We start from the raw sequence: 14,857 nt of genomic DNA, 5'->3' as shown, positions 1-14,857 counted from the left end.
GCACAGCCTGGTGTCTGCTCGTCAGGAAGTTCAGGATCCAATAACAGAGGGGACAGTTGAGCCCAAGGTCTATGAGCTTGGGTACGAGCTTCAAGGGCAAAATGGTGTTAAACCCTGAACTGTGGTCAATGAACAGCATTCTCACACGCGTCCCTCTGTAAGATGAGGGAGATTGCATCTGCAGATAACCTATTTGGCCAGTAGGCAAACTGAAGCTGGTCCAATGAGTCAGGGAGAGAGGGAGGGAGGGAGGGAGGCAGGAGGTGATGAAGGATTTGACTAACCATCAAAGGACTTCATGATGGTGGAGGTGAGTTCTACTGGGTTTTATTGGGGTTTCTTGGGAACAGGGACAATGATGGTCTCCTTGAAGCATGTGGGGAGTACAGACTGGAGCAGTGACAAGTTCAAAATGACTGTGACCACATCTGCCAGCCAATCTGCACTCACCGTGAGAGCAAGATGCCTTGTGTGTGTTAATTTGTTTAAGTGAACTCCACATATTTGCCCTAGATATTACAGGGGGGCAGCGCTTCTCTCTCCATCTGGAGAGGTACAAAAGGGGTTTGTGGTCTCAAAGTATGCATAGTAGGTGTTCAGTTCATATGGGAGATACACATCAACTCAGCACAGCTAGTCTGTGATGGTTTTTAGTCCAGCCCAAATGTTCCTAGAGTTGGAGCCCTGGTAGAGAGACTCCACTTTGGAATTCCCCATACAGTCAATGCATTCAATGATTTAGCTAATGGCCGAGTCCCTTTATGTGTTTATGTTATTGTCCTGAAACACAAACCACTCTATTGCAGAGGCAGTCATGTAGACCCAAGTCTGAATGGTTGCACCCCCGCTGAATGATCCGATTCACTACTCTGTCACATTTGAGTTTCTGCTTAAAATGGAGAGCCTCTCGGGAACAATGGTGGAGTCCGGTAATACGGAGTCGAGCTAAGTCTCAGTGAAAACATCTTAACATCTAAAAAATGTCCTTTCTCAAAAAGATGCAGAAGTCCACCCCTTTTTTACATCCAGACTTGATTATTGTAATTCCTTATTATTAGGCTCCACTAGTAAGTCGTTAAAGACTCTGCAGCTTGTCCAAAATGCTGCCGCACGTGTTCTGACAAGAACCAGGAAAAGACAGCACATTTCTCCAGTATTACCTTCGCTACACTGGCTTCCGGTTAAATCTAGAATAGAATAAAAAAAATTATCCTCCTCAACTTCAAGGCCCTTAATACTTTGGCACCATTTTACCTTAAAGAGCTGATAGTACCATTTCAATCCTCTAGATCAGTGATTCTCAAATGGGGGTACGCGTACCCCTGGGGGTACTCGAAGGTACTCCAGGGGGTACTTGGGATTATTTTTTTTTATATTTAAAATTAGCATCCATTCAAAAACCCTTGAAAAATTGTTACTTAACAAATATTCAATATAATATAAGTGTAAGTTTATGAACTAAATTTTATATTCAGTAGGCTTTTCAATTTAATTATCCTAAAAAAACAGAATCTCCCCCATACCGATGGTTTGACCCAACCTGGCACACGCCACCTGTCATCGCCTGTCATCACCTGCCTTGAAAACTTCAACATTGGAGTCGAGTTGAAGTGCAGCAGCAATGCTGCTGAAACACGGAGGGACAAGTACAAAAGAAGTCGAAACCAGAGCGGAGAGCCTTCCCTAAACAACACCGTGAGAGCTTGTGCCTTTTCGAAGGGGCGCTAATACCTAAAAGTTTTCCGTTGTGAAGTTAATGATTCATAACAAGAAGTCCGCGTCTCTACCGGTACCCTTTCAAAATAAAAGCCTGTAATACAAAAGCGGAAATGAAATTGTATGAACTTAAAGCGAACAAATATTTCACAATAAAATAACAGAAAGACACTTCACCAATATTAACATTAACATAGATTGGGTTATTTACACTTTATGTTTTTTCTGTGGGGAGAGATTAGCCAACAGTGGCATTAAGCCACCACATCTTCAGCGGTATCTCCAGACAAAACATGAAAGTCATGTTGCTAAGCCACCTGAGTTTTTTAAGAGGAAACTTTCTGAATTCAGGTCATCTCAAGACACGATGCAAAAAGCCTCCCAGAAGCAAGCGGAAACAAGCTACCTGTCAGTAATCTTTTCGATCCTTAAAGAAGATATTTTAAGATGATAAATATAGATATATAGATGAGCGAATCTTTTATTTAAAACTAAGTAAATGATTAATTTTTTGGGAAGAAGTGTTTAGCTATAATTAAGTTCATGAGTTCAGTTTGAGAACATATCTTTATTATGATCCCAAAAGAGGTCACTTTAAGTTGATAATTATTTTGATGTGCACAAATCTTTATTTATATTGAGATAATAATAAAAGTCTTTAGTTATTTTTACATCTTTTTATTTCCAAATAGTTCAAGAGAGATGTTCAAGAGCAATGTTATGGAAATTGATGGAGTTTTAAATTTGAATGTGTCTAGTTACAAGGATTAATAAATCACATTACATCTTTCTTTCAACCAAAAATGCTTTGCGCTGGTCAGGGGGTACTCGGCAGAATTTTTTCTTCAAAGGGGGTACGTCACTGAAAAAAGGTTGAGAACCACTGCTCTAGATCACTGCGCTCCCAGAATTCAGGCTTACTTGTTGTCCCGAAAGTCTCTAAAAGTAGGGTAAGAGCCAGAGCTTTAAGCTATCAAGCTCCACTCCTGTGGAATCATCTCCCACTTTCAGTTCGGGAGGCAAGACACCATCTGTACGTTTAAGAGTAGGCCTAAATCCTTTGATAATGCTTTGGTTAGTGCTGGTCCAGGCTTGTCTTGTTTGGAAAACCAGTGGCCGATTAGATATAGAATTTTAAAATCCAGCTGGGTAGGTGTGGATGGCTAGCATTCACCATAGTTTCGCCATCAGTCTCCTCCCTCTGTGTGGCCCTTGACCATTTATGAAATCCCACTCTCCAAGGTTGACAGACTGGAGACAGAGGTCGGTTCATAAAAATATGTCCTGGTCTCCCTTGGCCTTGGAGAGTGCAGTCCATTCTGCTTGTGGTTGAGGAGCTGTGCTAATACAAGCATGAGGTGTTAAAAGGCCATCTCTCAAGTAAAGCAGGGTGCAATTAATGTATGGGAGGGTTGAAGGCAAAGCATTCTTGGAACAACCTGTGAGACATCTCCAGTTCTGGTAATTGGTAATTTTATCGCAATTAAAAGGCCAAAACACAACGCTGAGATGCACAACTGTCGATATTTCTCTTATCTGTTGGTGGTTGCCAACATCAAGTGGTGGTTTGCGTCTTTGGCAATGAATGATGCCACCGGGGTCTCCTAAACACACTCAGGTATATGCACTCTGCAAAGGGATTGTATCCTCTAGTCCTGAAACAGAGCTTTCTGCTACCAGATAAGGGCCTTCTCACAACTCACATCCTCCCACTCAATACTCTTGCAATACCTGTTTGGTATTAGGACCAATGACTCTGCAATATTCTGGTTGACATCATAAACATTTTGCACAGGGTACAATGTGTGGTCTGCAGCAACACCAGTCACAAATGGCATGCCCCCGGATTTGTTGTTGGGACCATTAATATTCATTATATACATCCTCCCCCTTGGTAACATTCTCTCTCAATTTGGAATCATTATCCAACTACTTACCCTTCAAAGCCCTCCATAACTTGGCTGAAGCATCATCGGCAAGATGCCCCTCAAAGAACGGCCCCCTATAGATGTTGAATTTACTGATCTCTTTGGATAAAAGCATCAGCTTGATGACATGTAATATAAAATGTAACGTGACAGGCATCCAGTTTTCTATCAGGTAGAAATCAGTGTCACACTAACCTGTGTCATCCTCCCTACCTAATCAGCTCCAAAGGTGGAATAATATTCCTATCAAGTTTGGCGAAAATCCATTTTTTACGTTTTATAAACAGACAGGGGTGCAAACAGCGCCCAATAGTGTTTCACACAAATCAGCAGTGGTTCATTGACATGTAAAGGAACACACCCACAAACAGGCTACTCTGACATAAATACAAATGTTTTATTAAAGGGATAGTTTATCCAAAAATTAAGATTCATTAATGATCTACATCCCCCATCTAATGGCGGGATTGGTTAAAGAAAAATTCAACCCATACGAGCTAATTTACTCCATGACCGTCCTAAATGCTATTGTCTACTATAATAGCCCCTTCTGGTGGACTGTTGGGCTTAAATCAGGGGGGAAATTACCTTGTTTTGAGGCCATTGAATGTAGAAACTATTCTCCAGCCAGACATTGTCATGTGGTATGCAATGGAGAAATGCATCTTAATCATCAAGCTGACCTTCCCTTGGGAAGAGGGCATGATAGCAGCCTATGAAAGGAAACACCTTAAGTACTCTGAACTTGCAGCAGAGTCCCTCGAGGCTGGCTGGAAAAGGACATGATCGTCTGGGCTTTGTCTGCGGCAGAAAAAGCTAGCTACTGGCTATGGCTCAGGAGGAACATGTAATGGAATTCCCTATGGACATTCCTAAAGGCCTCTGTATGCTTCTCCGAGTCTGTTGCGGATGGACAGATGGACACTTTTTGATTTATAGTTCTACGAGCCTTTTTGTTCTTAAACAATTCACCGCCAGAACAGTAGTTGGCACAACGGAAGTCGAGCTTAGAGAAGCCTACCTCATGTGGTATATAGAAGAAGTCCACGCTGGTTTATTTACGTTCCCTCGGCTCCTCACACACAGTGAACGATGGCAACAGAAAAAGGCTGTTGATGACGTGACAGTTTTTGCTGAAATAAAGTGGGCGATTGAGTCTGTGTGTGTGTCTGTGTGTGTGTGTGTGTGTGTGTGCCTGTGCGCTCCCAGATGGCGCACCGGTCCGTAGCTCCGCCCCCCCGCCCCGCGCAATCGCTCAGAGAGACACAGTGAAAGCAGAGCGCGTTCTCGTGGAGCAGCCTCTCAGTGACCGACTGCTTCTTAACTATGGAAACAGTGAAAACACAGTTTCTCTGGTCTCAGCTGCTCAGAGATCAGAGCTGCAGCTTCTTGATCAGAGCAGAAGCTGCAGTTGGTTTGTACCGAGCTGCAGTTTCTGTGTTCGCCTCGAGTCTGACCTGCTCTCACTTTTTGTTTTCACATTTAAAACTAACTATATATTTTTAAGCTATCAGGCTGCAGCAATATGTTTTTTAGAAAAGGAGTTTAATGTGGCTATTAAATGTGACTAAAACTAGACTAAAATGGAATTAGTTTTCGTCGACGAAAACTAGACTAAAACTAAGAAGGATAAAAATGACTAAATGTGACTAAAACTAATTTGCATTTTCGTCAAAAGACTAAGACTAGGACTGAATCAAAAATAGCTGCCAAAATTAACACTGACCCAGAGGGTCAAAATGCTTATGTTATCTTGTCTTAGCGCAGCGGTTCCCCGGTCTTGTTTCCAAACTGCGTTGCTAATTCAACAGCTGCAACAGCTTGAAGCTACACGGAGGCAGCTGTTTTCCCCCCCAGCTTCCACACACAGTCAGCACAAACACCTGATACTAACTACTACCAAGTGTTTGCTTCTACCTGACGGTGTTTGAGAAACAGTGTCATGAGAGCCGTGGGATTAAAGTCAGCAGGTTTTTGCGCTGTTCCCACCGCAGTTAACATGGTGGCTAGCCCGCTAGCCCCGTTATCAAAGTTCGTTATAACCGTATGTGACCGTACACACATGCCGTACGTGCTCTAACCAGCCACCGTCAGCCGGACAACTCCACTGGCTTAACACACTTGTCACATTAATCATAGAGTCGTAGTTGTGATATAGGTTTATTGTGATTTAGGGAATGAAACAGGAAGTTTGAGATCCGGAAATGATGTCGTCCCGAAATACTGGCGTTAGCGGACCAATCCCAGCCAAGGGCTATCCGTGGGTCTCCGCCATGCCGACGTGTAGTTAGAAAAATCAGAGCTGCATGAAAAGCTCTCCGAGGAGGCCCGGAGAGGCCGTTCCACGGCGGAGAAGGCGGTCTTATCTGTCCGTGTCCGTCAAAACGGAGAAGCATACATTGGCCTTAATTCCGTGTTTAAAAAAATTACACATTTTGTGAGGCCACCATAATTCATTTTGATTCCACTAACTCTTTTGTCCTGGCCCTGAGCTGGGTTATGACAGTTGGAAATTCATCAGTGTGCTGCTGTACCAGTGTTACATGTGTTAACATTTAAGTTTTAAAATAAAAATGGTATTGAGTAGTGTAATTAATTATACCCATCTTGCACTGCCAGCTCTCTAGAGCAGTGGTTCTCAACCTTTTTTCAGTGATGTACCCCATGTGAAATATTTTTTCAACCAAGTACCCTCTAACCAGCGCAAAGTATTTTTGGTTAAAAAAAGATGTAATACACAGCACTTTGCCCAATGGCGGAGCCAGGGGGTGGCCGGGGGTGGCCACGGCCACCCCCCGTAGAATCTCGGCCACCCCATTGGCCACCCCAAGCACCACATCAGAGCGGTTAAAAGTTTTGACGGCTGTGGAAAAATGAGGAACCTTTCTCGCACTGCTAGTACACTGTCGGACCCTTTAGCCACGCGCAGCGCGCACACATCCTGTATTTGAATTAAACGGCTCAAGCATGGCCTGAGAATGCCTGTTACCACCTGACGCTTCGACCGGCACCTGCGGCTAAGTGAAGAAACCCAAAACAGAAAGGTATGATATCATAATGGATGTTGTTTTTGTCTTCTAATAACTGTGACTATCCCACCCATGACTATCTATTTTGCGAAGTTAAGAAGCAAGCTAGATCGAAGGAGAACATAGTAAACTGTTAAAATTGCTATATGCTATGCTGTATTTGATAACTACGTTGCGAGATTGTGTACAGTGTTTTAATATAATCTCTCTCTTGTCTCTACACACGTTTGTTTTTGCAACTTCGGATCGACTTTCGATCTAGTTATTTGCTGTTAACTGCTATTGTTGCAAGAACGTGTTATGATTGTGTCAGGTATATACAGTATGCATTTTGGATAGGTGTCATTAAAGAGGGAAAAATAATGAAGAGGAAGAAGGCAGACATAGCGTCCTTCTTCAGGGCAAGTGGAAAGAAGACAGCTAAGGCAAAGAATGTGGATGAGATGGAGAAAAAACAGGCAGAGAGCGAGGATGAGGAGCCCCCAGAGAGCAGCAACTTAAATGGACCTCCAGGTATACAGTATAGAGACTCACATATAGTACAGCTTGGTATGAGGTTATCTTATTTACAATTGGCTTAAAGTGTGTCTATTCATATACAGGTCAGGTTGAAAGTGCATTGTAAAACATATCAGTTAGTTTTTTCATTACATTAAAGTATGGCATATTTGTATTTGCTACCCAGAGACACTTTCACTAATATTATACTTTAGCTCAGTGATTCTCAAATGGGGGTACGCGTACCCCTGGGGGTACTTGAAGTTACTCCAGGGGGTACTTGGGATTAATTTTTTTTATATTTAAAATAAGCATCCATTCAAAAACCCTTGAAAAATTGTTACTTAACAAATATTCAATTTAATATAAGTGTAAGTTTATGAACTAAATTTTATATTCAGTAGGCTTTTCAATTTAATTATCCTAAAAAAACAGAATCTCCCCCATACCGATGGTTTGACCCAACCTGGCACACGCCACCTGTCATCGCCTGTCATCACCTGCCTTGAAAACTTCAACAATGGAGTCGAGTTGAAGTGCAGCAGCAATACTGCTGAAACACGGAGGGACAAGCGCCAAAGAAGGCGAAACCAGAGCAGAGAGCCTTCCCTAAACAACACCGTGAGAGCTTGTGCCTTTTCGAAGGGGCGCTAATACGTAAAAGTTTTCCGTTGTGAAGTTAATGATTCATAACAAGAAGTCCGCGTCTCTACCGGTACCCTTTCAAAATAAAAGCCTGTAATACAAAAGCGGAAATGAAATTGTATGAACTTAAAGCGAACAAATATTTCACAATAAAATAACAGATAGACACTTCACCAATATTAACATTAACATAGATTGGGTTATTTACACTTTTTGTTTTTTTCTGTGGGGAGAGATTAGCCAACAGTGGCATTAAGCCACCACATCTTCAGCGGTATCTCCAGACAAAACATGAAAGTCATGTTGCTAAGCCACCTGAGTTTTTTAAGAGGAAACTTTCTGAATTCAGGTCATCTCAAGACACGATGCAAAAAGCCTCCCAGAAGCAAGCGGAAACAAGCTACCTGTCAGTAATCTTTTCGATCCTTAAAGAAGATATTTTAAGATGATAAATATAAAAAAAAATATAATCTTTTATTTAAAACTAAGTTAATGATACATTTTTTGGGAAGAAGTGTTTAGCTATAATTAAGTTCATGAGTTCAGTTTGAGAACATATCTTTATTATGATCCCAAAAGAGGTCACTTTAAGTTGATAATTATTTTTGATGTGCACAAATCGTTATTTATATTGAGATAATAATAAAAGTCTTTAGTTATTTTACATCTTTTTATTTCCAAATAGTTCAAGAGAGACCACTACAAATGAGCAATGTTATGGAAATTGATGGAGTTTTAAATTTGAATGTGTCTAGTTACAAGGATTAATAAATCACATTACATCTTTCTTTCAACCAAAAATGCTTTGCGCTGGTCAGGGGGTACTCGGCAGAATTTTTTCTTCAAAGGGGGTACGTCACTGAAAAAAGGTTGAGAACCACTGCTTTAGCTTATAGTGTGTTTGTTAAACACTATATAGCATGCATTATAAAACCTTTAGGAAAATTACCTGTACACCTTATTGTAATTATTTTAGATGTTTCTGAAAGATTGATTGAGAGCAGGACAGAAGAGTCCTCCCTGAGGAGTGGCCCCAGTGGATCCCCAGGTAAATTGTCAATCTTACATTGTATGTTGTACTCTTCTGCTAACTTTTCCATCGATATTGTCCACAAGTTTATATTGAATATGTTTAATGCTGTAGAAAATGAATTTTAATCTTTTGTATCTGTGAAATTGGATAGTGGATCATTACACCTTGTGGAAAATACTTTAAACACCTATTAATGTTTTTAATATATATATTTAGATTCCCACAGAGAAGATTCAGACAGCGAGAGAGAGGAGCCTCCAACAACGAGTGGCGGCCCAAGTGGACCTCCAGGTATACTCACTCTTTCACACATACTGGACACTTTAATTCCACTTCAGTTTTGCCCAATCTGATACAGTGGCCTGATAATTCATAAACAGGTATGAGTCATACCACTCACCTCAACTTGAGTAGAGTTGGATGAATGGCCTCAAATCTATAACGTTTTTAAGAAGATTATAGTGTTCAGATAATCCATTAGATGTAACATGGGATAGTACACTCCAATGTATGAGTTTATCTTGATTATTAATCTCTGCTGTAATTTAATAATTGAATATGCCTTTTTTTCCATTTTTAAACAGACATTTCCAAATCAAGAACTTATAGTCCAGTCCAGCCACGTCTGAAACTCTATCCGAGGACACTCCAGGGCGACAGGCGCAGACACTTTCAGGCATCGTGGTACTCTATCCACACATGGCTTGAATATTCACTGTCACAAGACTCAGCATACTGTTATGCATGCAGGCATTTTGGCCTCCCACACACAGAGTCAGTGTTTACGTCAGCCTTGGGTTTTAAAAACTGGAAAAAGGCAACATTCAGAGATGGAGGGTTTTGTGGACATGCAAAGGGAGAGGGTCACACAAATGCAATGATTGCTTGGAAAGAATATGAGAGAGCAGATAAAGCTGATGCCTTGTTAATGAGTAGTTTAAGTAAAGAACATCATAAGCAGATAGGAGGAAAATCGTGCCTACATAAAAAGTTTAGCAGAAGTCCTACTGTTAACTGCAACCCAGAATATTTCACAGAGGGGACACAAGGAGACAGTAGATGCAGACAACAGGGGAAACTTCTTGGCTATATTGGACATGATTGCTAAACATGACCCAGTTGTTAAAAAGAAAATGACAGGGCCTCGCAATGCAAAATACACGAGCCACCAAATTCAAAATGAAATTTTGGATACATTAGCTGAAATGGTACGCGCTTCCATCATAAACGAAGTCAAGGAGAGTGAAGTCTTTTCCCTTATGGCAGATGAAACTAAAGACCTTAAAAAAAAGGAGCAGATCTCTTTAGTGTTAAGATATTATTATGCAGGAGCCGTAAAAGAGAGCTTTTTGCACTTTGAATCTGCAGACCGCCTAGATGCTGCAGGCCTGACGCATAAAATAATACAGGTACTTGAGAGATGTGGCTTAGAATACAAAAGTAACCTGATCGGGCAATCATATGATGGGGCTTCTGTCATGAGTGGCAAGCACTCAGGCGTTCAGGCTCGTATTAAAGAGGTGGCAAAACAGGCCTTTTATGTACATTGTAATGCCCATTGTCTTAATCTTGTGGACACAGTTAAGGCAGTACCACAAGCTGAATGTTTTTTCGCATTGTTGCAGAGACTCTATGTATTTGTGTCTGGCTCGTACATTCACAACAAGTGGCTGAACATACAGAAAGAAATGTATCCTGGAGCACCCAGAGAACTTCAGCGATTGAGTGAAACAAGGTGAGCTTGCCGGCATATAGCTTGCCACACTGTTCTTGATAGACTACCTGCCATCATGCGTCTCCTTGTAGAAGTGGCTTCAGAAAACAGTGGCGATAGAAGCATTGATGCACGAGGCCTGCTCGCTCAATTTGACCTGCAGTTCATTGGACTTGTGATGCAAGGTGTCTCTCTGACATGCTACAGTCTCCCTCTCTTGATTTGTGTTCAGCTGTGGATCTAGTTCAAGCCCTTGTGCAAAATGTTCAAGCTTACAGGGATGAATCCTACTTTGAAGGACTCTGGAGAGAAATCTTAAATACTGCTGAAAAATGTGATGTAGAGGTGGAACCTACTTCATAAAGAAAGACAAAACAGAGCCGGTGGCTAGATGGACATGCTGTCATGTCCTCAACGGGTGAGCGTTCAGAGCAGAGTATGGACACTTTCCGTACCAGCATATTTTACCCTGTGCTGGATAACATGCTCAGTGAGCTAAACAGACGATTTGCTAAACCAAATTGTGAAATAATGTTGGGAATCCAAGCCTTAAATCCGTCAAGTAATACATTTTGCCAAGAGCAAGCTCTATTTGCATTTGCTTCTATTTATGAATGTAACACAGATGACCTCAAACACGAGTTACACCAAATGAAAAGAATCCCAGAGAGAAAAGTCAAATCTGGCATAAAGAAGGCCTCTAGCCTAGTAGAACTCACTAAATTCGTTGAACCCTTTAAAGAGGTATTCCATGAGCTCTTCAGGTTATGCAAAATTGCTATTGCCATACCAGTCAGTACTGCCTCCTGTGAACGCAGCTTTTCCACACTCAAGTTAATAAAGACACACTTGAGATCCACTATGGATGATGATCGACTGAGCAGTCTGGGTATTTTAAGTGTGGAGTCCAGACGAGCAAAGTCCCTGGACTTGGATGAATTTGTTAATCGATTTGCTGCTAATCACAATAACCGCAGAATACGTCTGAAATGAGTGTGTAAACAATGATATGATGAAGTGATGATGTAAATAGTTTCAATAATGCAGTTAGAAGTTCTGCATTGGAAGATTCGATGTAAATAATCCCCAAGGGCTTCGAGGCAATTGTTTTTTTAAGAGGCACTATTTTTTATAACACAAAGGAAAGTATCAAAGTGTTCAATGCCTCTGTTATATACAGGAGGCTAATCTTTAGATCTTTAAGGACAGTCATTGAAGTGTTCAGTTTTCATGAGATGTCACTGTTTGGATTCTCTGTCTGATATGTGTAAATGTGGCTCAAACTTGAATCATTCTTGCAGACTCCGCCTAATACCCATTGTGAATATGATGTTTGTTATTATGTGTTTGATAGATGTTTATGGATCGAATTGAAGAAAAATTGACACTGCTTATTTAAACAGGCTGTTAATGCTTGTCATATTTACATTTGTTGTAATTCAGCAAATTGTATTCAGGATGTTATTTTATTTATTTTCATATTTCTATACATTAGCTCAGTATTTTATACTTTTTGTTATTTAAAGATAAATCCATATTGTGATCAGACTTGATTAAAAAAACATTGCACTTCTAATTTTGCATCCTTGTTTTGTATTCCTGATGATACACTGAGAGAATTGACTTGGCTTGTCGCCATAAATTGAGGACATCTCTACTATAAAATAGAGTACCTTACTGTCATTGCATATCTCTACAACCATTGTTCGACTCAGTCGTACAATACAAAAAAAAACACAAATAGCAATCGGTAAATCAACACAGTTTAAAACCAAGTATTATATTACATTACATGTCATTTAGCTGACGCTTTTATCCAAAGCGACTTACATTTTAAGAACACTCATCATTTTATGAGGGGCCATCTAGGGGTTCAGTATCTTGCCATGGACACTTAGGCATGCAGATGGGATAGAGTGGGATTCGAACCGGCAACCTTCTTGTTGCAGAGCACCCGCTCTATCCCCTAGGCCACGCTCTCCCCAGTTAGTATGAATACAGAATAAGTGTATTCTTTTTTTTCACCTGAATTACGAATAATGTTGAGATGTTTCCTATATGTGTCTTAAATAGCTCTGCATCGCCTGGTGAGACACATGCTTGCCACCCAAAAATTATCACTGGCCCCATCCTGGCCACCCCAATGGAAATTCCCTGGCTCCGCCACTGGCTGTGCCATCAGTGTCTGTTATATATCAAACACTTATATTTTATTGAATATCTATTAAATAACCATTTTTAAAGGATTTTTGAATGGATGCTAATTTTAAATTTTTCACAAACCCCCAGGGGTACTAGTATCCCCATTTGAGAACCACTGCTCTAGAGTAGGTTACATTTTTATCTATCCCGACACAGCAGGAGAAAGGACTCAACATCACACATGCTAGGTTTATCTTAATCGACTTAAAACCTCTAGTGACTGTTCTAATTACTTTCTATCAGTAGACAAAATAAGTCAGAATTAGCAATGTTAATTCAAATCAACCAGTACAGAAGCGTCAAAACATAAGTATCATTCATGGACTATGTTTTTAGCTGACTATAAAGTGCTGCTGTGTGAAATTAAAATTGACAAACCTGCTTATGAACATGTGACCTTTTCACAACACACTACTCTAAATTATCCACATGATGACGCAACGAAACTTTCAGTTTGGACAACAAACAAATCACTATGACGAACAAACACAGACCACTATTTATTAATGCTTGAAGGAGCATCACATGAAACACAGCTGATTGACTGCATTTGCTCACAGAGAAGATTTAAGGAATCATGTGTGCAGTTATCTCAGTTCATATTCCTCTATATTACATAATCAGGCTGCCTGACTAAACAACTGCGCCTTTCTGCCCCAAAGGCCCGGTCCAGGAAATCACATGTTGCAATACTGAGGGAAATCATTCTGGTACTTTTACTGCCACTGAGAGATGTCCTCATACAAGCCACTGGGAATACATACTGTAACTGTTGCCTCTATATTAATGTAATATGTTATAAAGGTATCTAATGTTTATTTTGTATTTGTATATATCATTGCTGTAATTAGAAATAAGACTTTCATTTTGAAGCCTCCGCTGAGCTGCATGTTTTGAGAAGAACCATCTAGAAGAAACTCTGAGAAGTAACACGAAGAAGAGACACAGAGAAGCAGCCAGATGGAGTTACACACCTGTCTAACAGTTTGTTAAGTAAGAGAAGATAAGAGGATTCATTTTCAGAACATGCAGCCAACGAGTTTTCACTATGACTTCCTCCCAAGCACAGTCAAACAGCAAATGGTTTCCTCCACGGGTCTGATGTGGAGTACAAGACTTTATTAAAGACCCGTGGAGGAAACCATTTGCTGTTTGACTGTGCTTGGGAGGGAGTCATAGTGAAAACTCGGACTGTTCGTCGATGCAAGTGGGCGGAGCAGCAAGACGTCTCAAGACTAGCGAGCTAATCTCGACGTGGTGGCTACGGTGCTTGGAACGATCGTGCAGATGAGTCGAAATCATGCACTTTCACACAGTCGAAGACGCACACACACACGCTGTTTGAGCATTTGTTTGAAAGCAAATCCATAAGAAACTTGGACACTAATAAGAGTGGGCTAAGAAGAGGGCTTTGCTAAAGTTTGCTTAAAGGTTTATGTGTGGGTTGAAGTACTGTTGTGTGAGTGATGAATGAAACTTTTTTGCTTAGCATGTACAACTGAATCTTGCCATTTACTGTATAGCCAGTTTTAAGAAGCTAAAGGCTTAACCCTTGTATGGTGTTCGGGTCTGTGGAACCCGTTTTCAATGTTTGCTAAAAGAAAAATGATGCGATAAATATTTTTTTCAACCTGACTCATTGGCCTTGGCTCATTTTCTGTGATGAACATATAAAATAACATATTTTCAGTGACTGTACACCCCCCCTACACATTTACATTACATATGAGGTGTTCGGGTCCACTGGACCCAGGACTACGTAAAGTGTTAAATTGTACATTTCAAGCACCTCTGCTCCCACATTCCTGCACATTTTACGTTAAAGTTCTCTGCCAGTTCCTGCATCTCACAGGGATTCTGTTGATTCCCCTTTGGACTTGAAAACTCCGGCAAGGATAAGAACCTCAAAGTATGGAAATAAATGGGGTTCGTCCATCTCATTCCAGCTTTTTACGAAAACACGCTGTCCCTCCAAATTAGTGCAATCCAGAATGATTTTCGTAATGAAAAGCTCGTAATAAGGCTTGATGTCCTGCACGAGTCACTGCTATCCGTGTCTGCCCTGGTTGCATCCTTATTACATTGGTAGCCA

At 40.8% G+C, this 14,857-nt stretch overlaps 1 long non-coding RNA gene across 1 annotated transcript; it reads left to right on the top strand.

The window, feature by feature from the left end:
- The first annotated feature begins 8,521 nt into the window (after positions 1 to 8,521).
- LOC133953238 (uncharacterized) lies at positions 8,522 to 12,173 on the top strand. Its single transcript, XR_009920677.1, has 3 exons — positions 8,522 to 8,864; positions 9,066 to 9,140; positions 9,434 to 12,173. It is a non-coding gene; the product is annotated as an uncharacterized LOC133953238 (long non-coding RNA).
- Positions 12,174 to 14,857: the final 2,684 nt, after the last annotated feature.

Source organism: Platichthys flesus, chromosome 5 (genome assembly GCF_949316205.1).
Source record: "Platichthys flesus chromosome 5, fPlaFle2.1, whole genome shotgun sequence".
NCBI lineage: Eukaryota > Metazoa > Chordata > Actinopteri > Pleuronectiformes > Pleuronectidae > Platichthys > Platichthys flesus.
This window is presented reverse-complemented; position numbering and strand designations above follow the sequence as displayed.